A 12,470-nucleotide genomic window follows, 5' to 3' on the forward strand; every position below is an offset into this window, starting at 1 on the left:
TTCCTTCTCTGGGCAAGCACAGATCCCAAAAGCTGTTGTGCCTGTGAGTAGGCTGCCCGGGGAAGGTGAAGACCAGCAACAGCTTTCAGGGCTGCCACCTTCCGTGTGGGACAAGGAGCCGGACGTTTGCCTTTTCGGGAACAGGCTCTGCCGAGGATGCGCACCGTGAGAGATTGCGTCTTTGGGAAAGCAGAGATTCCCAGTGCGGTTGTGCCTGTGAGTAGGCTGCCCGGGGAAGGTGAAGACCAGCAACAGCTTTCAGGGCTGCCACCTTCCGTGTGGGACAAGGAGCCGGACGTTTGCCTTTTCGGGAACAGGCTCTGCCGAGGATGCGCACCGTGAGAGATTGCGTCTTTGGGAAAGCAGAGATTCCCAGTGCGGTTGTGCCTGTGAGTAGGCTGCCCGGGGAAGGTGAAGACCAGCAACAGCTTTCAGGGCTGCCACCTTCCGTGTGGGACAAGGAGCCGGACGTTTGCCTTTTCGGGAACAGGCTCTGCCGAGGATGCGCACCGTGAGAGATTGCGTCTTTGGGAAAGCAGAGATTCCCAGTGCGGTTGTGCCTGTGAGTAGGCTGCCCGGGGAAGGTGAAGACCAGCAACAGCTTTCAGGGCTGCCACCTTCCGTGTGGGACAAGGAGCCGGACGTTTGCCTTTTCGGGAACAGGCTCTGCCGAGGATGCGCACCGTGAGAGATTGCGTCTTTGGGAAAGCAGAGATTCCCAGTGCGGTTGTGCCTGTGAGTAGGCTGCCCGGGGAAGGTGAAGACCAGCAACAGCTTTCAGGGCTGCCACCTTCCGTGTGGGACAAGGAGCCGGACGTTTGCCTTTTCGGGAACAGGCTCTGCCGAGGATGCGCACCGTGAGAGATTGCGTCTTTGGGAAAGCAGAGATTCCCAGTGCGGTTGTGCCTGTGAGTAGGCTGCCCGGGGAAGGTGAAGACCAGCAACAGCTTTCAGGGCTGCCACCTTCCGTGTGGGACAAGGAGCCGGACGTTTGCCTTTTCGGGAACAGGCTCTGCCGAGGATGCGCACCGTGAGCTGTTCCTTCTCTGGGCAAGCACAGATCCCAAAAGCTGTTGTGCCTGTGAGTAGGCTGCCCGGGGAAGGTGAAGACCAGCAACAGCTTTCAGGGCTGCCACCTTCCGTGTGGGACAAGGAGCCGGACGTTTGCCTTTTCGGGAACAGGCTCTGCCGAGGATGCGCACCGTGAGAGATTGCGTCTTTGGGAAAGCAGAGATTCCCAGTGCGGTTGTGCCTGTGAGTAGGCTGCCCGGGGAAGGTGAAGACCAGCAACAGCTTTCAGGGCTGCCACCTTCCGTGTGGGACAAGGAGCCGGACGTTTGCCTTTTCGGGAACAGGCTCTGCCGAGGATGCGCACCGTGAGAGATTGCGTCTTTGGGAAAGCAGAGATTCCCAGTGCGGTTGTGCCTGTGAGTAGGCTGCCCGGGGAAGGTGAAGACCAGCAACAGCTTTCAGGGCTGCCACCTTCCGTGTGGGACAAGGAGCCAGACGTTTGCCTTTTCGGGAACAGGCTCTGCCGAGGATGCGCACCGTGAGCTGTTCCTTCTCTGGGCAAGCACAGATCCCAAAAGCTGTTGTGCCTGTGAACAGGCTGCCCGGGGAAGGTGAAGACCAGCAACAGCTTTCAGGGCTGCCACCTTCCGTGTGGGACAAGGAGCCGGACGTTTGCCTTTTCGGGAACAGGCTCTGCCGAGGATGCGCACCGTGAGAGATTGCGTCTTTGGGAAAGCACAGATCCCAAAAGCTGTTGTGCCTGTGAGTAGGCTGCCCGGGGAAGGTGAAGACCAGCAACAGCTTTCAGGGCTGCCACCTTCCGTGTGGGACAAGGAGCCGGACGTTTGCCTTTTCGGGAACAGGCTCTGCCGAGGATGCGCACCGTGAGAGATTGCGTCTTTGGGAAAGCAGAGATTCCCAGTGCGGTTGTGCCTGTGAACAGGCTGCCCGGGGAAGGTGAAGACCAGCAACAGCTTTCAGGGCTGCCACCTTCCGTGTGGGACAAGGAGCCGGACGTTTGCCTTTTCGGGAACAGGCTCTGCCGAGGATGCGCACCGTGAGCTGTTCCTTCTCTGGGCAAGCACAGATCCCAAAAGCTGTTGTGCCTGTGAGTAGGCTGCCCGGGGAAGGTGAAGACCAGCAACAGCTTTCAGGGCTGCCACCTTCCGTGTGGGACAAGGAGCCGGATGTTTGCCTTTTCGGGAACAGGCTCTGCCGAGGATGCGCACCGTGAGCTGTTCCTTCTCTGGGCAAGCACAGATCCCAAAAGCTGTTGTGCCTGTGAGTAGGCTGCCCGGGGAAGGTGAAGACCAGCAACAGCTTTCAGGGCTGCCACCTTCCGTGTGGGACAAGGAGCCGGACGTTTGCCTTTTCGGGAACAGGCTCTGCCGAGGATGCGCACCGTGAGCTGTTCCTTCTCTGGGCAAGCACAGATCCCAAAAGCTGTTGTGCCTGTGAGTAGGCTGCCCGGGGAAGGTGAAGACCAGCAACAGCTTTCAGGGCTGCCACCTTCCGTGTGGGACAAGGAGCCGGACGTTTGCCTTTTCGGGAACAGGCTCTGCCGAGGATGCGCACCGTGAGCTGTTCCTTCTCTGGGCAAGCACAGATCCCAAAACCTGTTGTGCCTGTGAATAGGCTGCCCGGGGAAGGTGAAGACCAGCAACAGCTTTCAGGGCTGCCACCTTCCGTGTGGGACAAGGAGCCGGACGTTTGCCTTTTCGGGAACAGGCTCTGCCGAGGATGCGCACCGTGAGCTCTTCCTTCTCTGGGCAAGCACAGATCCCAAAAGCTGTTGTGCCTGTGAGTAGGCTGCCCAGGGAAGGTGAAGACCAGCAACAGCTTTCAGGGCTGCCACCTTCCGTGTGGGACAAGGAGCCGGACGTTTGCCTTTTCGGGAACAGGCTCTGCCGAGGATGCGCACCGTGAGAGATTGCGTCTTTGGGAAAGCAGAGATTCCCAGTGCGGTTGTGCCTGTGAGTAGGCTGCCCGGGGAAGGTGAAGACCAGCAACAGCTTTCAGGGCTGCCACCTTCCGTGTGGGACAAGGAGCCGGACGTTTGCCTTTTCGGGAACAGGCTCTGCCGAGGATGCGCACCGTGAGAGATTGCGTCTTTGGGAAAGCAGAGATTCCCAGTGCGGTTGTGCCTGTGAGTAGGCTGCCCGGGGAAGGTGAAGACCAGCAACAGCTTTCAGGGCTGCCACCTTCCGTGTGGGACAAGGAGCCGGACGTTTGCCTTTTCGGGAACAGGCTCTGCCGAGGATGCGCACCGTGAGCTGTTCCTTCTCTGGGCAAGCACAGATCCGAATACCTGTTGTGCCTGTGAGTAGGCTGCCCGGGGAAGGTGAAGACCAGCAACAGCTTTCAGGGCTGCCACCTTCCGTGTGGGACAAGGAGCCGGACGTTTGCCTTTTCGGGAACAGGCTCTGCCGAGGATGCGCACCGTGAGAGATTGCGTCTTTGGGAAAGTACAGATCCCAAAACCCTTTGTGCCTGTGAGTAGGCTGCCCGGGGAAGGTGAAGACCAGCAACAGCTTTCAGGGCTGCCACCTTCCGTGTGGGACAAGGAGCCGGACGTTTGCCTTTTCGGGAACAGGCTCTGCCGAGGATGCGCACCGTGAGCTGTTCCTTCTCTGGGAAAGCAGAGATTCCCAGTACGGTTGTGCCTGTGAGTAGGCTGCCCGGGGAAGGTGAAGACCAGCAACAGCTTTCAGGGCTGCCACCTTCCGTGTGGGACAAGGAGCCGGACGTTTGCCTTTTCGGGAACAGGCTCTGCCGAGGATGCGCACCGTGAGAGATTGCATCTTTGGGAAAGCACAGATCCCAAAACCCTTTGTGCCTGTGACTAGGCTGCCCGGGGAAGGTGAAGACCAGCAACAGCTTTCAGGGCTGCCACCTTCCGTGTGGGACAAGGAGCCGGACGTTTGCCTTTTCGGGAACAGGCTCTGCCGAGGATGCGCACCGTGAGAGATTGCGTCTTTGGGAAAGTACAGATCCCAAAACCCTTTGTGCCTGTGAGTAGGCTGCCCGGGGAAGGTGAAGACCAGCAACAGCTTTCAGGGCTGCCACCTTCCGTGTGGGACAAGGAGCCGGACGTTTGCCTTTTCGGGAACAGGCTCTGCCGAGGATGCGCACCGTGAGAGATTGCGTCTTTGGGAAAGCAGAGATTCCCAGTGCGGTTGTGCCTGTGAGTAGGCTGCCCGGGGAAGGTGAAGACCAGCAACAGCTTTCAGGGCTGCCACCTTCCGTGTGGGACAAGGAGCTGGACGTTTGCCTTTTCGGGAACAGGCTCTGCCGAGGATGCGCACCGTGAGCTGTTCCTTCTCTGGGCAAGCACAGATCCCAAAAGCTGTTGTGCCTGTGAATAGGCTGCCCGGGGAAGGTGAAGACCAGCAACAGCTTTCAGGGCTGCCACCTTCCGTGTGGGACAAGGAGCCGGACGTTTGCCTTTTCGGGAACAGGCTCTGCCGAGGATGCGCACCGTGAGAGATTGCGTCTTTGGGAAAGCAGAGATTCCCAGTGCGGTTGTGCCTGTGAACAGGCTGCCCGGGGAAGGTGAAGACCAGCAACAGCTTTCAGGGCTGCCACCTTCCGTGTGGGACAAGGAGCCGGACGTTTGCCTTTTCGGGAACAGGCTCTGCCGAGGATGCGCACCGTGAGCTGTTCCTTCTCTGGGCAAGCACAGATCCCAAAAGCTGTTGTGCCTGTGAGTAGGCTGCCCGGGGAAGGTGAAGACCAGCAAGAGCTTTCAGGGCTGCCACCTTCCGTGTGGGACAAGGAGCCGGACGTTTGCCTTTTCGGGAACAGGCTCTGCCGAGGATGCGCACCGTGAGCTGTTCCTTCTCTGGGCAAGCACAGATCCCAAAACCTGTTGTGCCTGTGAATAGGCTGCCCGGGGAAGGTGAAGACCAGCAACAGCTTTCAGGGCTGCCACCTTCCGTGTGGGACAAGGAGCCGGACGTTTGCCTTTTCGGGAACAGGCTCTGCCGAGGATGCGCACCGTGAGAGATTGCATCTTTGGGAAAGCACAGATCCCAAAACCCTTTGTGCCTGTGAGTAGGCTGCCCGGGGAAGGTGAAGACCAGCAACAGCTTTCAGGGCTGCCACCTTCCGTGTGGGACAAGGAGCCGGACGTTTGCCTTTTCGGGAACAGGCTCTGCCGAGGATGCGCACCGTGAGAGATTGCGTCTTTGGGAAAGCACAGATTCCCAGTGCGGTTGTGCCTGTGAGTAGGCTGCCCGGGGAAGGTGAAGACCGGCAACAGCTTTCAGGGCTGCCACCTTCCGTGTGGGACAAGGAGCCGGACGTTTGCCTTTTCGGGAACAGGCTCTGCCGAGGATGCGCACCGTGAGCTGTTCCTTCTCTGGGCAAGCACAGATCCGAATACCTGTTGTGCCTATGACTAGGCTGCCCGGGGAAGGTGAAGACCAGCAACAGCTTTCAGGGCTGCCACCTTCCGTGTGGGACAAGGAGCCGGACGTTTGCCTTTTCGGGAACAGGCTCTGCCGAGGATGCGCACCGTGAGAGATTGCGTCTTTGGGAAAGCAGAGATTCCCAGTGCGGTTGTGCCTGTGAGTAGGCTGCCCGGGGAAGGTGAAGACCAGCAACAGCTTTCAGGGCTGCCACCTTCCGTGTGGGACAAGGAGCCGGACGTTTGCCTTTTCGGGAACAGGCTCTGCCGAGGATGCGCACCGTGAGCTGTTCCTTCTGTGGGCAAGCACAGATCCAAATACCTGTTGTGCCTGTGAACAGGCTGCCCGGGGAAGGTGAAGACCAGCAACAGCTTTCAGGGCTGCCACCTTCCGTGTGGGACAAGGAGCCGGACGTTTGCCTTTTCGGGAACAGGCTCTGCCGAGGATGCGCACCGTGAGCTGTTCCTTCTCTGGGCAAGCACAGATCCGAATACCTGTTGTGCCTATGACTAGGCTGCCCGGGGAAGGTGAAGACCAGCAACAGCTTTCAGGGCTGCCACCTTCCGTGTGGGACAAGGAGCCGGACGTTTGCCTTTTCGGGAACAGGCTCTGCCGAGGATGCGCACCGTGAGAGATTGCGTCTTTGGGAAAGCAGAGATTCCCAGTGCGGTTGTGCCTGTGAGTAGGCTGCCCGGGGAAGGTGAAGACCAGCAACAGCTTTCAGGGCTGCCACCTTCCGTGTGGGACAAGGAGCCGGACGTTTGCCTTTTCGGGAACAGGCTCTGCCGAGGATGCGCACCGTGAGCTGTTCCTTCTCTGGGCAAGCACAGATCCGAATACCTGTTGTGCCTATGAATAGGCTGCCCGGGGAAGGTGAAGACCAGCAACAGCTTTCAGGGCTGCCACCTTCCGTGTGGGACAAGGAGCCGGACGTTTGCCTTTTCGGGAACAGGCTCTGCCGAGGATGCGCACCGTGAGAGATTGCGTCTTTGGGAAAGCAGAGATTCCCAGTGCGGTTGTGCCTGTGAGTAGGCTGCCCGGGGAAGGTGAAGACCAGCAACAGCTTTCAGGGCTGCCACCTTCCGTGTGGGACAAGGAGCCGGACGTTTGCCTTTTCGGGAACAGGCTCTGCCGAGGATGCGCACCGTGAGCTGTTCCTTCTCTGGGCAAGCACAGATCCCAAAAGCTGTTGTGCCTGTGAGTAGGCTGCCCGGGGAAGGTGAAGACCAGCAACAGCTTTCAGGGCTGCCACCTTCCGTGTGGGACAAGGAGCCGGACGTTTGCCTTTTCGGGAACAGGCTCTGCCGAGGATGCGCACCGTGAGAGATTGCGTCTTTGGGAAAGCACAGATCCCAAAACCCTTTGTGCCTGTGAGTAGGCTGCCCGGGGAAGGTGAAGACCAGCAACAGCTTTCAGGGCTGCCACCTTCCGTGTGGGACAAGGAGCCGGACGTTTGCCTTTTCGGGAACAGGCTCTGCCGAGGATGCGCACCGTGAGAGATTGCGTCTTTGGGAAAGCAGAGATTCCCAGTGCGGTTGTGCCTGTGACTAGGCTGCCCGGGGAAGGTGAAGACCAGCAACAGCTTTCAGGGCTGCCACCTTCCGTGTGGGACAAGGAGCCGGACGTTTGCCTTTTCGGGAACAGGCTCTGCCGAGGATGCGCACCGTGAGCTGTTCCTTCTCTGGGCAAGCACAGATCCGAATACCTGTTGTGCCTATGAATAGGCTGCCCGGGGAAGGTGAAGACCAGCAACAGCTTTCAGGGCTGCCACCTTCCGTGTGGGACAAGGAGCCGGACGTTTGCCTTTTCGGGAACAGGCTCTGCCGAGGATGCGCACCGTGAGAGATTGCGTCTTTGGGAAAGCAGAGATTCCCAGTGCGGTTGTGCCTGTGAGTAGGCTGCCCGGGGAAGGTGAAGACCAGCAGCAGCTTTCAGGGCTGCCACCTTCCGTGTGGGACAAGGAGCCGGACGTTTGCCTTTTCGGGAACAGGCTCTGCCGAGGATGCGCACCGTGAGCTGTTCCTTCTCTGGGCAAGCACAGATCCCAAAATCTGTTGTGCCTGTGAGTAGGCTGCCCGGGGAAGGTGAAGACCAGCAACAGCTTTCAGGGCTGCCACCTTCCGTGTGGGACAAGGAGCCGGACGTTTGCCTTTTCGGGAACAGGCTCTGCCGAGGATGCGCACCGTGAGAGATTGCGTCTTTGGGAAAGCACAGATCCCAAAACCCTTTGTGCCTGTGAGTAGGCTGCCTGGGGAAGGTGAAGACCAGCAACAGCTTTCAGGGCTGCCACCTTCCGTGTGGGACAAGGAGCCGGACGTTTGCCTTTTCGGGAACAGGCTCTGCCGAGGATGCGCACCGTGAGAGATTGCGTCTTTGGGAAAGCAGAGATTCCCAGTGCGGTTGTGCCTGTGAGTAGGCTGCCCGGGGAAGGTGAAGACCAGCAAGAGCTTTCAGGGCTGCCACCTTCCGTGTGGGACAAGGAGCCGGACGTTTGCCTTTTCGGGAACAGGCTCTGCCGAGGATGCGCACCGTGAGAGATTGCGTCTTTGGGAAAGCAGAGATTCCCAGTGCGGTTGTGCCTGTGAGTAGGCTGCCCGGGGAAGGTGAAGACCAGCAACAGCTTTCAGGGCTGCCACCTTCCGTGTGGGACAAGGAGCCGGACGTTTGCCTTTTCGGGAACAGGCTCTGCCGAGGATGCGCACCGTGAGAGATTGCGTCTTTGGGAAAGCAGAGATTCCCAGTGCGGTTGTGCCTGTGAGTAGGCTGCCCGGGGAAGGTGAAGACCAGCAACAGCTTTCAGGGCTGCCACCTTCCGTGTGGGACAAGGAGCCGGACGTTTGCCTTTTCGGGAACAGGCTCTGCCGAGGATGCGCACCGTGAGAGATTGCGTCTTTGGGAAAGCAGAGATTCCCAGTGCGGTTGTGCCTGTGAGTAGGCTGCCCGGGGAAGGTGAAGACCAGCAACAGCTTTCAGGGCTGCCACCTTCCGTGTGGGACAAGGAGCCGGACGTTTGCCTTTTCGGGAACAGGCTCTGCCGAGGATGCGCACCGTGAGCTGTTCCTTCTCTGGGCAAGCACAGATCCGAATACCTGTTGTGCCTATGACTAGGCTGCCCGGGGAAGGTGAAGACCAGCAACAGCTTTCAGGGCTGCCACCTTCCGTGTGGGACAAGGAGCCGGACGTTTGCCTTTTCGGGAACAGGCTCTGCCGAGGATGCGCACCGTGAGAGATTGCGTCTTTGGGAAAGCAGAGATTCCCAGTGCGGTTGTGCCTGTGAGTAGGCTGCCCGGGGAAGGTGAAGACCAGCAACAGCTTTCAGGGCTGCCACCTTCCGTGTGGGACAAGGAGCCGGACGTTTGCCTTTTCGGGAACAGGCTCTGCCGAGGATGCGCACCGTGAGCTGTTCCTTCTCTGGGCAAGCACAGATCCCAAAAGCTGTTGTGCCTGTGAGTAGGCTGCCCGGGGAAGGTGAAGACCAGCAACAGCTTTCAGGGCTGCCACCTTCCGTGTGGGACAAGGAGCCGGACGTTTGCCTTTTCGGGAACAGGCTCTGCCGAGGATGCGCACCGTGATAGATTGCGTCTTTGGGAAAGCACAGATCCCAAAACCCTTTGTGCCTGTGAGTAGGCTGCCCGGGGAAGGTGAAGACCAGCAACAGCTTTCAGGGCTGCCACCTTCCGTGTGGGACAAGGAGCCGGACGTTTGCCTTTTCGGGAACAGGCTCTGCCGAGGATGCGCACCGTGAGAGATTGCGTCTTTGGGAAAGCAGAGATTCCCAGTGCGGTTGTGCCTGTGAGTAGGCTGCCCGGGGAAGGTGAAGACCAGCAACAGCTTTCAGGGCTGCCACCTTCCGTGTGGGACAAGGAGCCGGACGTTTGCCTTTTCGGGAACAGGCTCTGCCGAGGATGCGCACCGTGAGAGATTGCGTCTTTGGGAAAGCAGAGATTCCCAGTGCGGTTGTGCCTGTGAGTAGGCTGCCCGGGGAAGGTGAAGACCAGCAACAGCTTTCAGGGCTGCCACCTTCCGTGTGGGACAAGGAGCCGGACGTTTGCCTTTTCGGGAACAGGCTCTGCCGAGGATGCGCACCGTGAGAGATTGCGTCTTTGGGAAAGCAGAGATTCCCAGTGCGGTTGTGCCTGTGAGTAGGCTGCCCGGGGAAGGTGAAGACCAGCAACAGCTTTCAGGGCTGCCACCTTCCGTGTGGGACAAGGAGCCGGACGTTTGCCTTTTCGGGAACAGGCTCTGCCGAGGATGCGCACCGTGAGAGATTGCGTCTTTGGGAAAGCAGAGATTCCCAGTGCGGTTGTGCCTGTGAGTAGGCTGCCCGGGGAAGGTGAAGACCAGCAACAGCTTTCAGGGCTGCCACCTTCCGTGTGGGACAAGGAGCCGGACGTTTGCCTTTTCGGGAACAGGCTCTGCCGAGGATGCGCACCGTGAGAGATTGCGTCTTTGGGCAAGCACAGATCCGAATACCTGTTGTGCCTGTGAGTAGGCTGCCCGGGGAAGGTGAAGACCAGCAACAGCTTTCAGGGCTGCCACCTTCCGTGTGGGACAAGGAGCCGGACGTTTGCCTTTTCGGGAACAGGCTCTGCCGAGGATGCGCACCGTGAGAGATTGCGTCTTTGGGAAAGCAGAGATTCCCAGTGCGGTTGTGCCTGTGAGTAGGCTGCCCGGGGAAGGTGAAGACCAGCAACAGCTTTCAGGGCTGCCACCTTCCGTGTGGGACAAGGAGCCGGACGTTTGCCTTTTCGCGAACAGGCTCTGCCGAGGATGCGCACCGTGAGCTGTTCCTTCTCTGGGCAAGCACAGATCCCAAAACCCTTTGTGCCTGTGAGTAGGCTGCCCGGGGAAGGTGAAGACCAGCAACAGCTTTCAGGGCTGCCACCTTCCGTGTGGGACAAGGAGCCGGACGTTTGCCTTTTCGGGAACAGGCTCTGCCGAGGATGCGCACCGTGAGAGATTGCGTCTTTGGGAAAGCAGAGATTCCCAGTGCGGTTGTGCCTGTGAGTAGGCTGCCCGGGGAAGGTGAAGACCAGCAACAGCTTTCAGGGCTGCCACCTTCCGTGTGGGACAAGGAGCCGGACGTTTGCCTTTTCGGGAACAGGCTCTGCCGAGGATGCGCACCGTGAGAGATTGCGTCTTTGGGAAAGCAGAGATTCCCAGTGCGGTTGTGCCTGTGAGTAGGCTGCCCGGGGAAGGTGAAGACCAGCAACAGCTTTCAGGGCTGCCACCTTCCGTGTGGGACAAGGAGCCGGACGTTTGCCTTTTCGGGAACAGGCTCTGCCGAGGATGCGCACCGTGAGAGATTGCGTCTTTGGGAAAGCAGAGATTCCCAGTGCGGTTGTGCCTGTGAGTAGGCTGCCCGGGGAAGGTGAAGACCAGCAACAGCTTTCAGGGCTGCCACCTTCCGTGTGGGACAAGGAGCCGGACGTTTGCCTTTTCGCGAACAGGCTCTGCCGAGGATGCGCACCGTGAGAGATTGCGTCTTTGGGAAAGCAGAGATTCCCAGTGCGGTTGTGCCTGTGAGTAGGCTGCCCGGGGAAGGTGAAGACCAGCAACAGCTTTCAGGGCTGCCACCTTCCGTGTGGGACAAGGAGCCGGACGTTTGCCTTTTCGGGAACAGGCTCTGCCGAGGATGCGCACCGTGAGAGATTGCGTCTTTGGGCAACCACAGATCCGAATACCTGTTGTGCCTATGACTAGGCTGCCCGGGGAAGGTGAAGACCAGCAACAGCTTTCAGGGCTGCCACCTTCCGTGTGGGACAAGGAGCCGGACGTTTGCCTTTTCGGGAACAGGCTCTGCCGAGGATGCGCACCGTGAGAGATTGCGTCTTTGGGAAAGCAGAGATTCCCAGTGAGGTTGTGCCTGTGAGTAGGCTGCCCGGGGAAGGTGAAGACCAGCAACAGCTTTCAGGGCTGCCACCTTCCGTGTGGGACAAGGAGCCGGACGTTTGCCTTTTCGCGAACAGGCTCTGCCGAGGATGCGCACCGTGAGCTGTTCCTTCTCTGGGCAAGCACAGATCCCAAAACCCTTTGTGCCTGTGAGTAGGCTGCCCGGGGAAGGTGAAGACCAGCAACAGCTTTCAGGGCTGCCACCTTCCGTGTGGGACAAGTAGCCGGACGTTTGCCTTTTCGGGAACAGGCTCTGCCGAGGATGCGCACCGTGAGCTGTTCCTTCTCTGGGAAAGCAGAGATTCCCAGTGCGGTTGTGCCTGTGAGTAGGCTGCCCGGGGAAGGTGAAGACCAGCAACAGCTTTCAGGGCTGCCACCTTCCGTGTGGGACAAGGAGCCGGACGTTTGCCTTTTCGGGAACAGGCTCTGCCGAGGATGCGCACCGTGAGAGATTGCGTCTTTGGGAAAGCAGAGATTCCCAGTGCGGTTGTGCCTGTGAGTAGGCTGCCCGGGGAAGGTGAAGACCAGCAACAGCTTTCAGGGCTGCCACCTTCCGTGTGGGACAAGGAGCCGGACGTTTGCCTTTTCGGGAACAGGCTCTGCCGAGGATGCGCACCGTGAGAGATTGCGTCTTTGGGAAAGCAGAGATTCCCAGTGCGGTTGTGCCTGTGAGTAGGCTGCCCGGGGAAGGTGAAGACCAGCAACAGCTTTCAGGGCTGCCACCTTCCGTGTGGGACAAGGAGCCGGACGTTTGCCTTTTCGGGAACAGGCTCTGCCGAGGATGCGCACCGTGAGAGATTGCGTCTTTGGGCAAGCACAGATCCGAATACCTGTTGTGCCTATGACTAGGCTGCCCGGGGAAGGTGAAGACCAGCAACAGCTTTCAGGGCTGCCACCTTCCGTGTGGGACAAGGAGCCGGACGTTTGCCTTTTCGGGAACAGGCTCTGCCGAGGATGCGCACCGTGAGAGATTGCGTCTTTGGGAAAGCAGAGATTCCCAGTGAGGTTGTGCCTGTGAGTAGGCTGCCCGGGGAAGGTGAAGACCAGCAACAGCTTTCAGGGCTGCCACCTTCCGTGTGGGACAAGGAGCCGGACGTTTGCCTTTTCGCGAACAGGCTCTGCCGAGGATGCGCACCGTGAGCTGTTCCTTCTCTGGGC

The sequence above is a fragment of the Haliaeetus albicilla genome, chromosome 25 (assembly GCF_947461875.1).
Source record: "Haliaeetus albicilla chromosome 25, bHalAlb1.1, whole genome shotgun sequence".
Lineage (NCBI taxonomy): Eukaryota > Metazoa > Chordata > Aves > Accipitriformes > Accipitridae > Haliaeetus > Haliaeetus albicilla.